At 46.3% G+C, this 21,793-nt stretch overlaps 1 pseudogene; it reads left to right on the top strand.

Moving 5' to 3' along the window:
• Nucleotides 1-5,532: 5,532 nt before the first annotated feature.
• LOC121446085 lies at nucleotides 5,533-6,055 on the top strand (annotated as a pseudogene).
• The last annotated feature ends 15,738 nt before the right edge of the window (nucleotides 6,056-21,793 follow it).

The raw sequence follows: 21,793 nt of genomic DNA, 5'->3' as shown, positions 1-21,793 counted from the left end.
ATACACTAACACCCTCCCCATAGCCGCATCCTGGCCCCTTTGAATACTCCAAAACCGCCAAGCTCTCAGTGATCCTCCCCAGACCCCACCGCAGTCACTCGCCACTAGTACCTCACACCAGTCCCTTCACCCTTGCCATAAGATGGTACCATACATTCCATCATTGTCTATCTAGCAGGGACCTCACCTTCCGTGCTCACTGCTGAATCCCCAGAACTAGAGCTGAGCCTGAGCTAACCTGCCTCTCACTCCAAACATTTGTGACAATGGACTAATGAATGACTGGGCAGCTGATGCATGAGCTAAGAGCTACGTGCTGCTCATTTTAAAATAAGAGGTAGGGGGCTGGATATAAAATAATAATAATCGAGGGCTGGAGAGATGAGTCAGCCTTTAAGAGCATTGGCTGCTCTTGCAGCAGAGAACCCAGATTTGGTTCTCAGCACCCATGTATCAGCTCACACCTGTCTGTAAAACCATTTCCAGGTCCTCTGATTCCCTCTTGTGGCGTCCATGGGTACTACAAGCATGTGGTGTCCAGAAATACATGTAAAATACCCTCAGTGGTCTCAGTAAGAACGGTCTTCACAGGCTCATATATTTGAATGCTAGGTGCCCAGTTTGTAGAACTGTTTGGGAAGGATTAGGAGATGTGGCCTCTCGTTGGGGGAAGTGTGTCACTAAGGGTGGGCTTTTGAGGTTTTAAAAGCCTATGCCACTCCCAGTTCCTTCTCTCTCTTCTCTCTCTCCCGCCCCTTTCCTCTTCTCCTCCATACAAACTGGCCTTGAATTCTCAATCCTCCTGCCTCTGTCTCCCAATTGCTGGAATTACAAGCATGTGCTTCTATACCTAATTAACAGTCAGGAATTTTCAATCTCTCAAGCAACATCTGGCATGGAATTGAATGAAAGCATTTATGATTGTCATTATCATTGGCCTTAATACACATGTTTGAGTACTGAACCTGTGCATTTCCATATCAAATCCTCAGACTCCCTTGTTAGCAAACTCATGGGGCTCCATACAAGGGATTTTACCTCGGTTTGTAACCATACACGTGTGCACACTAGCCACAAGATCAAGAGCCAATAATATTCACCACTTTTGTAGCCTTGATGACAGGCCTAAATGGTGAATATGACAATAATTTATAAAATGGCTAGGCTACTTTCATATGTGACATTGCTATGTATTTTTATGCCACATTCAAAGTTCACTTAAGGGAGCCCAGGAGCTTAAGTAGATTAAGTCGGCATTTATACAAGGGACAGCACAACCAACTGCCCAACTCAGCATTCTGTGGCAAACACTGGCCGAGTCTGAGGCTACACCCTGTGTTGCTCTATTGCAGGTGAACACGACCTGGCTAAGATATGAACTAGAGAGACGCCTGCTCCACGTGTCTCTGCTCCGCACCAGACCAGTGACTACCTGGGACCCTCACAGCTCCACGTAGTTTCCTAGAGTCAAAGACCACTGTCTTGTGTGCAGCAATCCCAAGTGCCCAGCTCGTGCCACACCTCCTCCCAGGCATAGTCTAGGATAGTGTGTCTTAAGCTTTTCTACTCTTAACCTTTTTTCCCTGGACATGTTTATGTGACCCAGGTATAAAGGTACATAAAATAGGAATATAAATCAAATTTTGATAAGAAATAATAAAGAAAGTTCTTAATTCTTTAGCGAACACATATATAATTGTATCGTTTAAAGATGAAAGCAAATTGGTCTACTAATAAAATGATATGCTTTCCTATATATTAAAATTTAAATGCTGGCTGAATGCTCGATAATATAGGATGAGGAGCATCTTCATCACTTTGAAGAGCTGGTTTGGTATTTTTATTTTATGATCATGGGTGCTGAGAACTGCATCACATAAATACGTGATACTAAACAAAGTTATATTTAAGTCATTTCAGAAACTGTTGGGCATTCTTGTTCTAAACCCAAGCCAAAATACACTTAATGTTTTGTTTTTTTTTTTAGAAAATATAAGTTAAGATCGTATTGGATTTTTTGGTTTATTTGGGTTGAGTTTGGGTTTTGGTTTTGAGACAGAATCTCACTATCTAAGCCCTGGATTGCCTGGAATTCACTATGTATGCCTCAAACTTATAGAGGTCTGTGCCTCTGCCTCTCCAAGTACTGGGATTAAAGGTGTATGCTGCCATTCCCTGCTCAAGTAAGCCTTATAAACTACATTTAATTTTTTTATTTATGTATTTGTTTATTTTCATATGGATGAAATATCTGTCTGTCTATGCAGCAACTCTGGTGTCTTAAGAGGCCAGAAGAGGGCACTGGGTCTCTTGGGCTGGAGTTCCAGACAATGGTGAGCAGCCCCATGGGTACTGAGAGCAGCCAGTGCTCTCAACCACTGTTGTCTTTCAGCCCTAGACAACAACTCTTAGAATCCAACATTCTAGGGCCACAGAGGTGGGTCAGTGGGCAAAGCACTTGCCACACAAGTGTCAAAACCATTATATCTAACCCTTAGAACCCACACAAGGCACCCGAGAGATGACCACACAGTTGGCAGCTTTCTGCTCTTCAGATAACATAAGTTTCGTTCCCAACACCCACATCAGGTAGGCCACAACTCTGCCTGTGACTCCAGCTGGCCTCTGCAAGCACCCCCTACACACACACACACACACACACACGGCACAGACTCACCACACTCACACAGACATAGACAAAAATAAAATTGAAACTAGAGAGATAGCTTACTAGGTAAGAACACTTATTGCTCCTGCAAAGGACCTGTGTTCTCTTCTGGCCTCTAAGGGTACTAGGTGTGCATGTAATGCATACACAGACATGTGAAACACATGCATGGTAAAAAAATTTAAAATTAAAAAGCAAACAGATGAAAAAACAGCTCAGTGATTTTGAGGCTAGCCTGGTCTAGTGAGTGCCAGAACAGCTAGGGTTACATAGAGAGACCCTCTTTCAAAAGACAGATAAATAAGAGAGCCCCGATGAGAGCTGGATGCAGTACCATGCGTTCTGTGAGACTCCCTGGAAGTTCATGGGCCGTCTAGTTTGGCACACACAGGGCAGACATCAGAGACCCATCTCAAACAAGGTAAAGGATGAAGACCTTGAGGATGTCCTCTGAGCACACATGAGCACTATGCCATCTGTGAACCTGAGCTCACACACAAATGTGCTTGCACACAATATATATACATACATCTTACACACGGACCCATAAAATAAAATGAAATCTTATTTTTAAAAAAATCTAATATTTAAATGCAACACAAACCCTAATTTTATGCAATGCAGGGGAATAATAATTTAAAAAATGAAGTTTAGGGCTGGAGAGAGGTTAAGAGCACTGACTGCTCTTACAAAGATCCTGAGTTCAATTCCCAGCAACCACATGGTAGCTCACAACCATTTATAATGAGACCTGGTGCCCTCTTCTGGCCTACAGGCAGACATGCAGAGCACTCAGACATAAAATACAAAAAAAAAAAAAAAAGAAGTCTTTGCTTTCCTAATTAAACCTATACACGTTCCTATAATAGCAGAAAACTTTGTGTGTACAGAAAAGAATGCTATTATTTTGTAACATATGATAGCCTCAGATCTGCTGAGCCATCTCAGGCAGTGTTAGCCGACATTATTACGTGCACAGTGGAAAGCAAACGCGCAGTATGTTCAGCCTCAAGGCTGCAGTGAAATCCCACAATGCAACACGAGCAAGCACCGTCAGAACATCATGGATTTATTTCGGTTATTGTACATTTAGAAACCTTTCACTCTTGCCAAGTTTTTACAACCGCCACTTACAGTTAAGTGACTCCTGTGGGTTATGGCTCAGTTTAAGAAACTGGGGTTCAGTCGGGTGTGGTGGCGCACGCTTTTAATCCTAGCATTTGGGAGGCAGAGGCAGGCCAATCTTTGTGAGTTTGAGTTCAGCCAAGACTACATAGTGAGACCCTGTCTAAAAAAAAAAAAAGACAAAAGAAAAAAAACCTGGGGTTTAGGGACGAAGACGTCTGGAGGCCTAGAGTGGAAAGGGCAAGGGGGAAATGTTTGCTGAAGAGTAATCTCAGCTATCACAGCCGGTCACGCCCCTGAGCGATTGCGTCAAAGGTAAAATGAGGAGCCAGAGCCAACTGCCAGCCTCGCGAGACTCGCTACAATTATGAAGTCATTGAGAATAGAGAAAACAAACAACGGTATCCTATATAATTCCAGAATTCAAAGTCACAAATAAGAGCCACTCCTGAAATTGATTTATAATTGAGATGCTGCTCACTCCAGCAACCCTGCAGCAGGCATAGTGGTGAGGAACAGCTGGGATTTATTTGCCCTGGAAATGCCTGCGAAAGAGGCCTGGAGACAGTGCAGAAGTAAGCAGGCTGGCAGGGGGAAGGATGCAGAAAAAAAAGAGAAAGGAGCTGTGTGTGCATCTTAAGAAAGAGACTTAAGAGCAAATTTTTATCAACATGGTTTGGACTTATCCTTGTTGTTGTTGTTGATTGAGATGTGATTTCTGGGTGGTGGTGGCACATGCCTTAAATTCCAGCACTCAGGAGGCAGAGGCAGGGAGATTTGTGAGTTTGAGGCCAACCTGGTCTACAGAGTGAGTTTCTGGACAGCAAGGGCTGTTATACAGAGAAACCCTGACTCAAAAAAAAAAAAAAAAAACCAACACAAAGGAAGGAAGGAGAAAAAGAGAGAGAGAGAGAGAGAGGAGGAGGAGGAGGAAGGAAGGAAGGAAAGAAGGAAGAAATCTCTCTGTGACCAGACTTACCTCTAATTCAGAGATCTAGCCTCTGCCTCTGCTCTGTGCTGTGATTAAAGGCAAGCACCATCACTGCCCAGCCATCTTCAGGATTTTACACATGCCCCTAGAAACATTTCCCTTCTCTGGCTATTCTTTGCTAACCAGTTCCAGGGACATCAGAGCCGAGCCTCCACTGTCTGGAGACTTCAGCAAATTCCCACCCACACATGAAGGCCAGGCCTCGTGTCTGGCCCACTCACTGTTTCGTCCTCAGTACACTGGAGGTGTCCCAGAATGGCTGCTGAATGAAACTCAAGGTTGAAAGGCATCTAAAAGTACCCACTAATTCAGGATGACTTCTTCCTGTTTACTGTACAAACACATTTTTATTGTATGCAAATACATTTACACTATATGGGCTCATTTTTAACATGTTAATTTTTTTTTTTTTTTTTTTTTTGGTTTTTCGAGACAGGGTTTCTCTGTGGTTTTGGAGCCCCATGTTAATTTTAAAATCAGAGCATGTTCAGAAGCCATAGTTCCTGCCGGTTTTATCCAAATCTTTTGCCTTATAGTTCTCAAAGGCTGCTAATTCTAAGATTGTTTCTACAAAAGAAATCTCTGTCTCTCTGTCTCTCTCTGTCTCTCTCTTTCTCTCTCTCATGTGCATGCTCTCACTCTCTCTTTGAAAACAGTGAAATTCAGGAGGGACCGTTGGGGCGGGCGGCGGCGGCCGGCGCTGAGGGCAAAGAGTGTGGAGGCACAGACGCGTGGCGCGTGGCGGAGGAGCTGGAGCTGCTGCAGCTGCTGCCGCCGCCAGAGTAACCTCGATCCCCGAGCTCCGGACACCCTGTGCCTCGCCATGGCTGACCAGCTGACTGAAGAACAGATTGCAGAGTTCAAGGAAGCCTTCTCCCTCTTTGACAAGGATGGAGATGGCACCATCACCACCAAGGAGCTGGGAACAGTGATGAGATCGCTGGGGCAGAACCCTACTGAGGCTGAACTGCAGGACATGATCAATGAGGTGGACGCTGATGGCAATGGGACCATTGACTTCCCAGAGTTCCTGACAATGATGGCCAGAAAGATGAAGGATACAGACAGTGAGGAGGAGATCCGAGAGGCCTTCCGCGTCTTTGACAAGGATGGGAATGGCTAGATCAGTGCCGCCGAGCTGCATCACGTCATGACGAACCTGGGGGAGAAGCTGACGGATGAGGAAATGGACGAGATGATCCGAGAGGCTGACATTGATGGAGATGGCCAGGTCAATTATGAAGTTTGTACAGACGATGACTGCGAAGTGAAGGCCCGGGCAGCTGGCCATGCCCGTTCTCCTGATCTCTTCTCGCGATCTCCTCTCTTCAACACTCCCCTGCGTACCCGGTTCTAGCAAACACCAATTGATCGACTGAGAATCTGATAAAGCAACAAAAGATTTGTCCCCCCCCCCAAAAAAAAAGAAAAGAAAACAGTGAAATTCAGAATGTCTGATAGCAGACACCTTACTTCTGGTTTTCTCATTGTTCAAATTTCAAATTGCAGTGTTGCCATCACCGCTTCCAGGAAGGCCTCTAAAATCCATCAGCACTTCTATACAACCCAGAAGCCCTCTTCCACTCACACTGGTGCTTATACACACTGCTCATTGCTCACACTGGTCACTGTTCACACTGGTCATCGCTCACACTGGTCACTGTTCACACTGGTCATCGCTCACACTGGTCACTGTTCACACTGGTCATCGCTCACACTGGTCACTGTTCACACTGGTCATCGCTCACACTGGTCACTGTTCACACTGGTCATCGCTCACACTGGTCACTGTTCACACTGGTCATCGCTCACACTGGTCACTGTTCACACTGGTCATCGCTCACACTGGTCACTGTTCACACTGGTCATCGCTCACACTGGTCACTGTTCACACTGGTCATCGCTCACATTGGTCACTGTTCACACTGGCCATCGCTCACACTGGTCATCGCTCACATTGGTCACTGTTCACACTGGTCATCACTCACATTGGTCACTGTTCACACTGGCCATCGCTCACACTGGTCATCATTGCTCACACTGGTCACTGTTCACACAGGTCATCCCTCACACTGGTCACCGCTCACACTGGTCACTGTTCACACTGGTCATAGCTCACACTGGTCACTGTTCACACTGGTCATAGCTCACACTGGTCACCGCTCACACTGGTCACTGTTCACACTGGTCACAGCTCACACTGGTCACTGTTCACACTGGTTGTTACACACACATACCCCATTGTGCCACTAGCCATTATCTTGCAAGCAAACTATTGTGGTGCACAGACCTGCGGGCGGGGGGGGGGGGGGGTGTCAGACCAGGTGTAAGTAGCAAGTAAGATGCATGACCTTTTGCCACAGTCCTTTTGGTTCCAATTTATGGCCAACCCTCAAATCAACACAAGAACTGGCATTCTCGTGTTCCTATCCGCAGACCAGGATGGCACAAACACCACATGCACATCCACAGGCATCCATAATGAGATTTGAAGGTGACTATGAACATAGATCATGTTGCAGGTGCAGCGCCTAAATTTAACAATTATCATTGTCATCCCTTTATAGAAAAGCTGAGGCACAGAGAGATTAAGCAAAATGCTTAAGGTCACACAGCTACTACTTGACGAGATCAGATGAAGAAGACACTTGTATCATCAGGCTTGGCAGCAGTGCCTTTATCCAGAGTCATCCTGCTGGCCCTCACTAACAAGGTTTTAAGGAGCAGCTTCACGTTAGACTTGCAAGCACGCCTGCATCGCCCAAGTGAATAGCTCTAATTGTCCGCAAATGAAGAGGTGGATTGGCCATGATCACCACACTCTTGCCCCTTTCGACCACCAGCTTTGCTAGAAGCAGAGGCAGTGTGGCCACATCAAAATTCAGATCAGATGAGCACAGCTCGCAGGCTTGACGAGGAGGATCTGGAGGGAAGAGGCACAATCACTGCCATTTTTATAACCTTTTCCCAAACTGTTCCTTCAGCTCCTCTCCTTCCGTGCCCAGTCCCATCGGGCACACAAACGCAGCGGCATGTGACCACATGAACCCCTGCACACTCCAGCTCTGGGGTTAGAGTCAGGAATGGACTCCCCTGAACACTCAAGTCACAGAAAACGCTTTGAAGCCGCTACTCTCACAGTTCCGTTTAAAAGGAGGAAATTTTTATAAAATATTTTCATTACAGCATTGCCAGAATAGATCCTTAAAGCAGATGTGGGACCAGTAAGACGGCTCAGCAGGTAAAGGTGCTCGCTGCCAAGCCTGAAGACCTGAGTTCAAACCCAGGACTCGGGTGATAGCAGGGAGGAGTCTACTTATACGGGTTCTTCTCTAGCCATACACACACATGCATAAATACATGCACACACACACCACATGCACCCACACAAACCCATACAAATGTAACAGTAAACAAATAATAAATAAACAGAGCAGATGGTTTTGGAACTTGAATGTTCTTAATCAAAACAGAAACCTGACCATCAGAGAAAATGTACAATCCAGGTGGTGAACGCCTAACTCTCCCAAGACCAACTGTACTGTTCACAGCGTACAGCGCTCACAGCGTACAGCGCTCACAGTATACCAGGCTCACAGTATACCAGGCTCACGGTGCACCAGGCTCACGGTGCACCATGCTCACAGTATACCAGGCTCACAGTATACCATGCTCACAGTGCACCAGGCTCACAGTGCACCAGGCTCACAGTGCACCAGGCTCACAGTGCACCAGGCTCACAGTGCACCAGGCTCACATTGGGTAGTGTTCACAGAGTACAGTACTAAGTACGTCATGCCCACAGTACTGATAACATCTCAGCTGACAAACTGGAGTCCCCAAGGCCAACACCAAGCTTCCATGACCCTATGGTGCTAAAGAGGAACTGAAAAGATAACTTCGAAGCCTGAAGATGCCAGCTCTGCCTCCCAACATGGATTACACTTATCAAATGATTTTCTTCTTTTAAGTAAAGGCACGATGTAAAAAGATGTGTTTCTTTAAACTAGGCAATGCCGTCCTTGTGTCCTTAGAGATACCCATGACAGAAATGATAACACCTTCAATAGAGGGTGCTCAGCTAACCTTGCCATAACTCCCTGTTCTCCTGCGGGGTTCCTGAGACAACAGGTTGGTGATGACTTATCGAAAAAATGGATGGACAACGAATACTTCAGGCAGTTCCCCATAAATATCATTTCCTCTGCAAGCTTCAGAGAAGGGAGGGTGGGCAAGGAGTGGGTGTTCTGTCTTCCCGATAGGACGCCGGAAGGAATGCGCACGGGTGTTAAACAGGCAAAGAGACTTGATGAATCTGGCAGTGGAACCATTGCAATCACCATTTTCTACCTTTAATTTTGGTAACCAGCTCGTGCATAATTTACTGTCAGATAGACATGCCGCTGAAATGAAGCTCTCTAAAATGAAACGCACACAGAGCATGAACGCTTGCGTGTCGCAAATAACCTCAAATGGGATTTAACACTTGAGGGTGAACCAATCCCTTTATAAGCAAGGGTAACATTTCATTCTGTGGTTTGTACAGATACTTACTGGTTTAATTTTTTTTTTCACCTCTTTGGTAGTCAGGAGAGTCAATTTCCCAAGATAACCAGCATAAACAGTAGTTCAGTCAATTACCATGCGTGGTGGCTCACTCCTATAATCCCAGCTCTAGGAAAGCTGAGACAGGAGGATTGCTAGCTTGGGGCCAGTCTTGGCTGCACAGTGATACCCTGAAAAAGAAGGTAGATGTCTCTTTCCCTTGATTTGTGCTGAATCAGCTCATATTCAACTTGTCCTCCAAGAAAGACCTGATCTCTTTCTCCCTTTCCTCTGAAGAAATGAAATACCACTGAGCCATCTCTCTAGCCCTGTGCAGCTCATTTAAAAATGTAATATAGAATATAAAATATAGGTTAATAGATAATCATCTATAATAGTCAAGCTTGTAGTCATGACAGTTAGATTTTATAAATGCACAGAAATATATTTCAGTTAGATAGGGATTCTCAAATCTTTCAAAGACCTTCAAAATATGGCATTTAAAATGTTTAAAAACTTAGAGAGCTGGGCGGTGGTGGCGCATGTCTTTAATCCCAGCACTCAGGAGGCATAGGCAGACGGATCTCTGTGAGTTCGAGACCAGCCTGGTCTACAAGAGCTAGTTCCAGGACAGGCTCCAAAACCACAGAGAAACCCTGTCTCGAAAAAAAACAAGACTTTTTGTGACAATGAGACACATCTACTCCTGGCAGCACCAATTACTTCAAGAGAAAAATGGACATCAAAGAGGCTTCTTATGGCTGTGGTGGTCAAAGTCAGGCTGTTAGTCTTGAGTAACAAGCCCTGTTGGCTTTTGTATTGGTTGTTTTTCATTCTTGTTTTGTTGGTTTTTCTAGATAGGGACCTTTGTGTAGCCCAGGCTGTCCAGTAACTCACTCTGTAGACCAGGCTGACCTCAAACTCACAGAGATCCGTCTGCCTTGTCTTCTGAGTGATGGGATTAAAGTCATGTGCCACCACCAATCGGCCATTTTAATTTTTTTACTAGATTTATTTATACTTTGTGTGTGTGAGCGCATGTATGCGCATATCCACACAGGTGAGCATGCAAAGGCACACATGTAGAGGTCAGAAAACAGTATGGAGGAGTGAGGTCTTTCCTTCCACCATGTGGGTCCTGGGGATTGAACTCAGATACTCAGGCTTAGCCGCAAGCACTTTAACACACTGCTCCATCTCTCTGGATCTTAAAATACATCTTTTAAAATACATTTTAATGGAGGCTAGAGGGATGTCTCAGCGGTTAAAAGAGCACATGCTGCTCTTCCCAAGGACCTGAGTTGGGTTCCCAGCACCGATCGGGATAGCTCACCTGTAACTCCAGCTCAGAGCAACCATTGCCTCTGATGGTCATGGGCACCTCACTCCAGTGCCCATATCCCACGTACACATCCTCATATGGACCTCAGTCTTAAAAACAGATTTTCATGCTTTGGGGTTTTTGTTTTATTTTTCAGTTTTAAGTGTTATGTGATAACTAGGTCCAAAACGGGGGGAAAAATCTACTAGTTTATTCTCAGGTAAAATTGTATCAGCAAAAGTCCTTCAGCAGAGAGGGGTGGATGTGGTCACACAGCAGTCATTGCCAAGAGAAATACTTTCATGTTGAACTGATGGTGGCTGCCTTCACTGAGTGCTAGGGACACACAGTGGAATAGACACATCAAAGGGACATGCTATACTGGGTACATTTTCCTTTTCTTTTTTCCTTACATATGCATGTTTGCTGTGCATGTGCAGGTTCGTGTGTGTGTGTGTGTGTGTGTGTGTGTGTGTGTACATGGAAGCATGGAGGCCACAGGTCATCTTCAGGCCTGGGACCTGTAGCTTGTCTAGGGTAATCTGGCTGCTCGGTGACCTCCAGCGATGTCCTGTCTCTGCCTCCCAAGAGATGGATTACAAACATACACCACCAGGCTTCCCAGAGCTCGATTACAGGTACATGCCACCATGCCTTGATGGAGGAAGGTCATTGGCTAATAAAGGAACTGCCCTGGCCCATTTTATTGGTTAGAGGATAGGTGGGAGGAGTAAACAGAACAGAACACTGGGAGGAAGAGGAAGTGAGCTCAGAGATTCAACAGCTCTGCTCTCGGGAGCAGATGCCTGAGAGAGACGCCATGCCCCGCTCCCGGGATGAAGCTCTGACCCAGGATGGACTAGGCTAGAATCTCCCCGGTAAGCGCACCTTAGGGTGCTACACACAGATGATTAGAAATGGGCTAAATTAATATGTGAGAATTAGCCTAGAAGAGAATGGGCCAAGCAGTGTTTAAATGAATATAGTTTGTGTGTTGTTATTTCGGGGCATAAGCTAGCCGCTGAGCAGGCAGCCGGGGTGCTGGGGACGCAGCCCCGCTGTCCTTACTACAATGCCTGACTTTTTACATGGTTCTGAGGACCAGAACCAGGTCCTCATGATTGTACAGTAAGCCCTTTGCCTACTAAGATATCTTCTCAGACTCCTCGTTCATTTTGAGATAGGATCTAGCCTTGAATTTCAAATCCTCCTGCCTAAGCCTCCCAGATGGTGGGATTACTGGTATACATCACCACAGTATGACACATGCCCTTTTTCTGATCCCCAGCACTAACTGATTTTGAAAGTCTAAAACAGCCTTGGAGCCCAAAGTAAGCAAATGTTTAGAGAAAAAGGATGAGCTATTAGTCACATATACAAAACTCAATAAATTTGATAATAGCAAGCCAAACAGTGGTGGCACATGCCTTTAATCCCAGCACTCATTAATCTGGATCTCTGTGATCTCTGTGAGTTCAAGGCCAACCTGGTCTACAAAAACTAGTTCTAGTGCATAATGTGTGATGTCCTTCTCTATAGGTGTTGCTTTTATTGGTTGATGAATAAAGCTGCTTTGGCCCATGGCAGGGCAGAATATAGGCTGAAAGAGAAAATAGAAAGAGTAGGTGGAGTCAGGGAGATGCCATATAGCTGCCGAAGGAGACAGATGCCACTAGAACCTTTACTGGTAAGGCACAACTTCGAGGCAATACACAGATTAATTGATTAATAGAAATGGGTTAATTTAAGATGTAAGAGCTAGCTAAAAATATGCCTAAGTCATTGGCCAAGCAGTGTTGTAATTAATATAGTTTCTGTGTGATTATTTGGATCTGAGCAGTCTGGAAATGAGCAAGCAGTCTCCTTCTACAAGGACAGGCTCCAAAGCTACACTGAGAAACCCTGTCTCAAATATCCAAAAAAAAAAAAAATTGACATTAGCAAGAACATGATGTTGGCACATCTATAACTGGGGATCTAAAGAAATAGTTTCTGGAACTCACGAACAGTATAATACATCTACAGTACAGAGAGTCACAGTTGAGTCCTAGGCTGAGTCTCTCCCAGTGCCACCAAGGCAGGAGTCTCTAAGAGTGTCAGCTTGAATAAACAACATATTTAACAAAAGTTAAATTATAAATCTCATGAGCTAAGAGCAACACCCCCGCCTCCCGTGAAGCAGCTCCTAACTTGTGCTACCAAACTGACAAGTGACGACACTCACGTGCCCCTCTTGTCTGAAAACACAGGGCAGTCACACCTGTAATCCAAAGCCATTGAGACTTGTCAAAGACTAGGCTGCTGGCTACAGAAGTCCTCGGTGGTAAGAAACCCAGGTGTCGGCTGTCAGGATGCTTCCCTGATCAATAGTAAACAATTTTCCTCTTTGGAATGGATGTGCTGTGATGTTGAGTCCTGTGAGAGCCGCTCTGCCTTCCATCAGTACCACGACTTTGGAAGTGAGCAGGATTACGGAGTCAGGATTTCAGCATCAGAGACCCCTTTGCTCCTCTGGCCCTGTGGCCCTGTGGCCCTGTGGCCCTGTAGCTCTATGACCTAATCATATGACCCAATCCTGGCCTCTCATGTTGGATTCTTGCAGCAATCTCCTACTCTTTGCAACCCCACCCACCCAAACCTCAGCACATGGTAGCCTTCCCCATGGTAGAACACACGGTGACATTTCTCTGAGCTTCGCTCAGAACCCTTTCACGGCCAACAGGTCCCAGGATCCAAAAATTCCCTTCCCACAGCTGCTTTGACTTTGTACCCTTCTACAGAATCCTCCCTCACTCCATTGCAGCCATACTGGCCCTTGGCTGGCCTGTAGACAAAGTGGACACATGTCTGTCTCTGAAGAGCCTCATCCTCAGATACCCGTATGGCCCCCACACTCACTTCATGTTTTATTCCTTTTCTTTTCTTTTTGTTATTGTTTTTTTTTTTTTTTTTTTTTTTTTTTTTTTTTTTTTTTTTTGAGACAGGGTTTCTGGGTTTCTCTGTAGCTTTGGAGCCCGGCCTTGGAACTTAATCTGTAGACCAGGCTGTCCTCAAACTCACAGAGATTTGTCTGCCTCTGCCTCCCAAGCACTGGGAGCCACCACAGCCTGGTTCATATTTTATTTCAGTGTCTCCCACTTAGCAGGTCGGTGGTGTTGGGGCTCAAACTCAGGGTCACAGGCATACTAAGCAAGTCAGCACTCTACCACTGAGCTACAGCCCCTGCCCAGTTCTTTCTATATTACAGTGCTTCTTTACATGTACGAAGCCGTTGAAGACTCAGATTTAAAATTTGAAGCCTATTTGTTCTATTACAACATTTATTTATTTGTGTGTGTGTGTGTGTGTTTGGATAGACATGTCACAGCACACATGTGAGGGTCACATGACAGCTTATGAGAGTGGGTACCCTCCTTCCACTGTGTGGGTCTCAAGGGTCCGATTTAGCTCAGCTTGTCAGCAAGCACCTTTACCCTCTGAGCCATCTTGCCAATCCCATTTTTTATTTTTAAAACAGTTATGCCCTGTAGCCTAGGCTGGCTTCAAACTGTCTGTCATCCTGCCCCAGCCGCCCAAGTGCCGTGTTTACAGGCACATACCGCCATGCCTGAGTGAAGACCTCTTCGTCAAGTTGGAGGTTTTCCAGGTCTGTTTTGCAGAACTGTTTTCAGAAGTGGCTTGTCTCGATGGCCAGGAGCCTGCCTCCTGAGCTTGGAATGCGTAATGTCTTCCATGTGTTGGAACATTTGGTCCCAGATGGAAGCACTCTCCTGGGAAGCTGTGGCACCCAGTCAGGTGAGTCACCGGGAGTGTAGCTCTGAGGATTTCGGCAGAGACCTGCTTCTGGCTCTAGCCCTCCCACCCACTACCATGGACTAAATCCTCCTCCACCCCACCTCCAGCTACCATGCCTTTTTTGCCATTGAAAGACTTTATCCCCTGACTGAGAGATGAAATCTCTCTTCCCTCTGTCCCTTCTGTCCCAGGCTATGTCACTATAACAAGGAAAGTAACTAACAGAGATGAGGACAACAAAGTGAACAGGGTCCCACCTACCAATCTCTCCAAAGCCCTTGGCCACAACTGAGCCCTTAGGTCCTCTTCTTCAGCCAGGATTATCTCAAAAGTATCCCCTTACTTGTCTTTGCCACTAGCTCACCAGAAGGGTGCTGCCCAATACCTCTCTTCTTTCAGGATGGGTCTTGTCCAGAATGGTTCCTCCACTCCCTGGCTGCCTGAAACCAGGCTCCTACTCTGACAAGGATGCTCCACATCTCCTAAGGCAAAAGCTCATTCTGTGTAAAAGACTTTTTTTTTCTTTTAAACTATTTTCATTTTAAGTCAAACTCTTTTCCCTATGCTTACAGGCTCAACGCAGAAGAGCTGACTTCTGACGGGGTTTTCCCACACACCACGCAACTCCCTGGAGACTACCGACTGGGAGTTGTGCACTTCCCTCTCTAATGGAATTCAAGGCAGTGCTGGTAAGCCAAGGGCCAGTCTCACAGGACTGTCCCCATTTCAGATGCTGCTGTGATCCGGAGTTTAACTATCCCTCAAGCCCACCCACTGACACCTGGCCGCCAGCTGATGGTGCTGTTGGGAGGCAGTGGAACTCTCAGGAGCTAGGAGCTAGTGGAAGAAAATGAGGTGGTGGCGTGTGCTCCCGAGGATATATACGGGGAGCCCCTCCCTGTCCTTCTCTTCACTTGCTGACAGCCATGGCGTGAGCAGCTTTGCTTGATAGCATGGCATCCGATCTGGCCACAAGTCCAAAGCAATCGGCCAAGCAATCATGGAGCGACTGGAACCAAGAGCCAAAGTCAATCTTCTTCCTTCCAAGTCGTCTCAAGTATTCAAGACACTATGATGAGAAGTTAACACACGCACCAATCACAACCAGCGTGCTGTCAAATACTCTTCTGTAGTTACACAGCAGTTACATTGTAGCTACTCTGCTGTGGGCCCATATTTCGATATGGCACAAAAGCCATAGGCCCAGTCTAAGCTGATCATATAGCTCTTGAGACAAGATGTCTCTGCCTAACAATAGCAAGGATGTAGATCTCCTGAGGAGAGGTGTTGACTGAAACTGGTCAGGAGGTTTGGTGCTTCCTTCCTTTGTAATTTGGAGGATGTCTTATAGAGATGCTAATTCATGGCCTACCTGACTGCTAGATGCAGCCGTGACCAGAGCCCATGCACCTGGTTGCCTAGGAGATAGCCTAATGTGTTCCCGCTCTATTCATGTGAGGATATATAAGCTGTTTGGAGAATAAATGAGAGATCTTTTTTGGAGAGAGATCTTGCCCGTGAAAGATGACGGTATAAGCTGTGTCAGTTCTTTTCCTCGCGACTCCGTTCCAGCCGGGTTAGGGAATTTGGGAATTTATGTTGGACCCCCACGGGCCCCAACACTCTGCAGCTTCACACAAAGGGTTCTCACGACTCCCTCCTCAGCATGGTTTAATTTACTCAGCCAGCAGAATTCCAGAGAACACTTGGTTACATTTACCCAATTACTACAGTAGCTAGTACAAAGGGTACAGAGAGCCGGCAGGTGAAGTAATGTATCAGGAAAGGTAAAATGGGAAGGATGTAAGTGCTCCCACACTCTATCTGCAAGCACCACCATCTGGAATCTTTGTCTCCTGCTGGGCATCCCAAAAGCTTCTCAAACCCTTTCCTTTTGGGGGTCAGTGGAGATGTGATTGTGTGACCGTGACGGATCACACCATTGGACATTCGTGAGCAACTCAACTTTTGGCCTTTCCCTACCCCAGATGATCAGGGGTGGGGGAGTCCAAGCTGGAACCCAGTAAGTTTCCACCATGGTCACTTCTGCTGGCAAGCAGCCTCTCACCCTGAGCTGTGCAGGTCTTTAGTCCTGAGCCCATCTAGATTTTCACTACCCTGGGGCAGGAGAGGTGCTCAGCAGTCCTCTTGGAGGACCAGAGTCCAGTTCCCAGCACCCATGACAGACAGCTCACCATCACCCATAACTCCAGCTCCAGCAAATTCAACACCCTCTTCTGGCCTCACAGGCAACTGCGCTCATGTCTGCACACATGCATACAGACATGCACATACATGTAAATAAAAATAAAATCTTGGAACATCTTATACCGAGCAAGGTGGTTAGCAATGGGGATTACAAGAAGCGCTAGACCTCTTTCTAACTCCGGAATGTGTTCTCTTTTGTATTCGATAAACGCAGGGCGGAACCAGCTCCCCCACCTATTAGGGAGGAGGAAGGCAATGACTGGCTATCTATACCTGTTACTGCGTTGCCACCTGAAGCAAATTATTGTTTTTTCCAAGTTATCAACCCTTTAAGAATCTCTTAATGGAAAAGCTAACAGCTCATTAACTATAATGATGCCCATCCTTCCAGCAGAGGGATGGCAACGGCCTGAAGCATCCTCTCGCCACCCGAAGGCTCCTGAAAAGGATGGTCGACATCGGACAGGCAAGGTCCTACCATTAAGACCAAAACCGCTCTACGGCTGTGTGTGAGTTCCGCTGCACTCCCAAACCCTCTGCGTGTACAGGACCGGGTTTGCACCCTGAGAGAGTGCAGCACATCTGTGGGACAGGTGACAAAGAACCAGGGCTTCTGCTATCAGCGAATGGGAGACATTAGGAAGACATCAGCATCAGACACCATGCTGCAGGACTGGCCCTGTTACCACAAGCAAGCTGTTTGCTCAGTTTGGTTTTCGGGTTTTTGTTGTTGTTGTTGTTTTGGGGGGTGGGGGAGGGCTGGAAATTGTTTACCTAAATGAAATCGCTAATCCACTGGGGCAGGGTTCAAAGCTCAAAAGATAAGCTCCTTAAAGATGCAGGCCTGGGAAAATACAGGGCAGAAGGACATTTAGATGAAGCCCAAGGGGAAAGATGCCATGTCATAAAAACTGCACGGCGTTCTTTCAGACCATCAGTTAACTTTCGTTCCAAAAGCCCAAAGCCACCATTTAAGGGAACTAATTGACTAACTGCTAATGCTCGCTGTAGAGGAATCTCCCAGGTTTGCAGGAGCAGAAGTGCCCAAGGGCTCCCACTTCCTCTGGTCATCACCAGGGATGCTGAGTGAGGCAGGGCTGGGAAGTCTGATCTGATGCAGAAAGGATGCTCAGCGCTCACCCAGCCTTAGCAGGAACTTTGTTTACTGATTCCCCAGGACTCGCTCACCACATCAGCCCTCCCTCTCAGCCATTGGTTCTCAACCTTCCTAACACTGCGACCCTTTAATATAGTTCCTCGTGCCGTGGTGACCCCCAACCAGACTATTATTTTTGTTGCTATTTCATGACTGTAATCTGCTACTGTTATGACTCATAAGGTAAATAGTTTGGGAGACAGAGGTTTGCAAAGGGGGTCTCGGCCCACAGGTTGAGAACCACTGTCCTAAGCTCCATGGAGAAGTAGCTGCTAAGGCTGGAGATGTATCTTTGTACTGTAGGTGGATGCTGATGTGCCCTGATGTGCCCTTCGTAAGCTCTCTGGCTGCTCCATCTTAGGACAGGCCCTTGTGTAGCTTCCAATTTCCCGTGTGGCCATCTGTGTGTGGATGAGCACATTTAGAGGGCACAAGACTAGAAAGGGCACAAAAGAGGAGAAAAGAGAGAAGGGGGCAACAGAATAGATGGGGATCAGAGGTTTAGGCAGGAATGGGGAGCAAGGAAACTGTGTGCGTGTGTGTGCGTAGAGTCAGCCTATGGAAGTGTGTGAGGAGCCTACTACTCTGCAATTTTTAAAATTCTTCCTTAATCTCCTTCCCTGTGTCTGTTCTCCCATTCCCACCCATAGATAGCTATCCCAGGGTGTTTAGTGTTTATTTTGCTGATTTGAGTATTGCTCTTCCTCCCACATATTTTTCTCAAAATCTCCGTCCGGCATGTCTTTAATCCATGTTACAATCCAATCCCTATTTAGTTGCATGCTTGTGGCCTATACATTTTTCTAAAAATCAGTGATAGAATTGCTATGCTCTGGTTTTATAGTGAACATGTTTATAATGAAGATTTTGACTTTGTTAAACTTTTCTTGTCTGCTTTAGTCCTTGGTTGGTTTTTTTTGGTGGTGGTGGTGGCGGCTTTGGTTTTCTTTTGTTTCCTTATCTCTCTGCACCCCCAGCAACTGTCTGAGACTTACAGCATAGGGCACTGACCTCTCCACACAGATCTCCAGGATTGTAGAATCCGTTAAACGAAAGAGTACACAAACCCCTCTATGGGCAAGAGACTAGGCTTAATGAAGTGGGATTCATAATCCACATCTATGGGGTTTACTTTTCTCATGTAAGAGAACGAATGTCATGGGGCTGGGAATGAGGCCACTGACAAAGCGTTTGTGCACCATGCACAAGGCCCTAGGTTAGATTCCCAGCACAGAAAAAAAAAAAAAGGAAAGAAAAAGAAAGGGGGAGAGAGAAAGGAGGGAGGATGGGAGGGAGAAAGAAAGGGAGGGCATTTTTCAAGGCCCTGAGGATGTATCTCAGTTGGTACAATGCTTACCTAGCAAACAGGAAGCTCTGGGCCTGATCCCCATCAGCTGGTAAACAAGGTACCCTGGCAGAGCACTCCAGAAGTGAAGGCAAAGGATGAAGAATTCAAAGTCACACCCTGTGGATTTCCCTGAGACTCTCTCTCAAGGAAAAGCATGGGGGGTCCAGATCTAAAGCACCCTATCAACAGGTAAGGTTTGCACGCCGACAAGCATCTAAGTTGTGCTCCGGTTCTTTAACCACTTCACACATGCTGCAGTAAAGGAACACGAACCCCTAAGGGGCGCCGACACATATAGGACAGCACCCCAGGAATGCTCCTGTGTTTTGACTGTGTTAAACAGCACTGGGTCAGACACTCGGCCTTCCCTCATTTTCCCGTGATGCATCATGGCTCTTCTAGTGGAGCTACCACTTGCAGACCAACTCTGCTGGTTTAGACAACTGCCCAGCACTGCAGGGACACCCAGGGCACGTCTGCAGTTCCACGCTGGGTGGCTGTGTCCATCACTAGCACGCTGTTCAGGGACTTTTCAAACCAGATGGGACGTTAACACACTTAAAAGATAAACACCAGGAGCTGGAGAGACGGCTCAGTACTGGCTATTCTTCCAAAGGACTCGGGTTCGATCCCAAAAACCCATGGAATAGTTCAAAACCACGCAAGACTCCAGTTCCAGGGGACCAGATGCCCATTTCTGGCTTCTGCAGGCACCAGGCACACAAGTGGTTCACAGACATACGCAGGGAAAACACCCATACCCATGCAACAAAATAAAATACCAGGCTGGACATGATCCCACAATACAGTCCCAGTATTTGGGGGATGGGTTGGGGCAAAGACTGAGGCAGAAGGATCTGAAGTTTGGAGGTAGCCTGGGCTACATATCAAGAACTTGACTCAAAATAGAAACAGCTCTACATAGTCGCACAAACATTTTATTTCAACACTTGAGAGGTAGAGGTAGGAATATCTCTGTAAATTTAATGCCTGCTTGGTCTGGATAGTGAATTTCGGACTAGCCAGGGCTATACAGGAAGACTGTCTCAAAATACAACAACAACAACAACAGCCACCAAGGGAAAATAATAACAAATCACCAAAGAAAACTCACCAGTAGAAAAGAAAATAAATAATTCCAGCATTTTCAAATAGTTTAGAACATATTAGGAAAGGGCGATGCCAGGACCAACAATTTCACGACAGCTCAAGATTGAGATGTAACAAAGCGGCAGATCAGTCGGTTCCATCCTTGTCACTGAGGAAGGAGAACCTGGGAGGTGACACTTCCACACTGACCAGAAACTGTGGGGCAGCCAGTCTTGCTCAATCCTGCACCCATGCCTGGCTGCCTGGCTGCAGAGCCCTTCCTGCTGTTCCTGTGACTTAACCCGCGTTAAGGACCCAAGGACACATTCTCTGCACAGCATGGGAGCTGACGGGGAAAGTTACAAAAGCATTGCTGGACTTTCAATCTACACTTTCATCGACGGATTCTGAGCACACTGAAGGTTGATATGCTACCTAACAAAAATAGTCTTAAATCAGTGCTCCAAGAAGCCCTAAAAGTCTAACAAATTTATAGAGCTTTTCTGGAAGATGGTAGTGTTTCCAGCAGCAACATGACTCAGGGTTGAATTCTGGGTGCACCCAGTTCAGAGAGAGGGAGGCCTGAGGAGAGGAGGGGCGGCATCAGGAAGGTGTGTTGAGCAGGAAGCAATCATCAGTGGCACTCCTGGCGCAGAGGGGGTGTGTCTGAATGTTCCAGAACATGAGCAGATTTCTGCTAGGGATCCGCGACTGCACAGGGCTCCTTCCCTGCCACTACCCTTTCTCTTCACAAACCCGTGAGCCAGGCCAGAGGGTACAGGACTGAAAACTCATGGACACTGGAAGCTGAGACAAGAGGATCACAAGTTCAAGGCCAGCTTGCACAGCTCAGTGAAACTTTATCTCAAAACAAAAAGCAAAAAAAAGAGGGCTGGGGATATGGTTCAGTAGGACATTTAACATACTACACATACACACACCACATATGCACAGACACACCACACATACTATACACATACCTACCACATATACATACACTGCATACATACTCCACACACATATCACACACCACATATACACATATACACACATTACACATATACAAACACTACACATCCACACACTGCATATACGTCAAATATACTACACACACATACACACCACACATCCTACACACACACCATATACACATACTACACACATACCACACACATACAGGACACATACACTACAGCACACACACTACAGCACACAAACGCATACCACACATATACCACAGTTCTATACACACACCACATACATACACTACACACATACCACACCACATACAGAACACATCCACACATACTACAGCACACACACACCACACATACGCACTACAGCACTCACACACCACACACTATAGCACATACACACACACACCACACACTATAGCACACACACCACACATACACACTACAGCTCACACATACACACACACTACAGCACACACACACACATCACACTATAGCACATGCACACACACCACACACTACAGCACATACACACACACACCACACACTACAGCACACACCACACATACACAC

This window comes from Microtus oregoni, unplaced genomic scaffold, assembly GCF_018167655.1.
Source record: "Microtus oregoni isolate MIOR12 unplaced genomic scaffold, Mior012 000003F_ref0000135, whole genome shotgun sequence".
Classification (NCBI taxonomy): domain Eukaryota; kingdom Metazoa; phylum Chordata; class Mammalia; order Rodentia; family Cricetidae; genus Microtus; species Microtus oregoni.
This window is presented reverse-complemented; position numbering and strand designations above follow the sequence as displayed.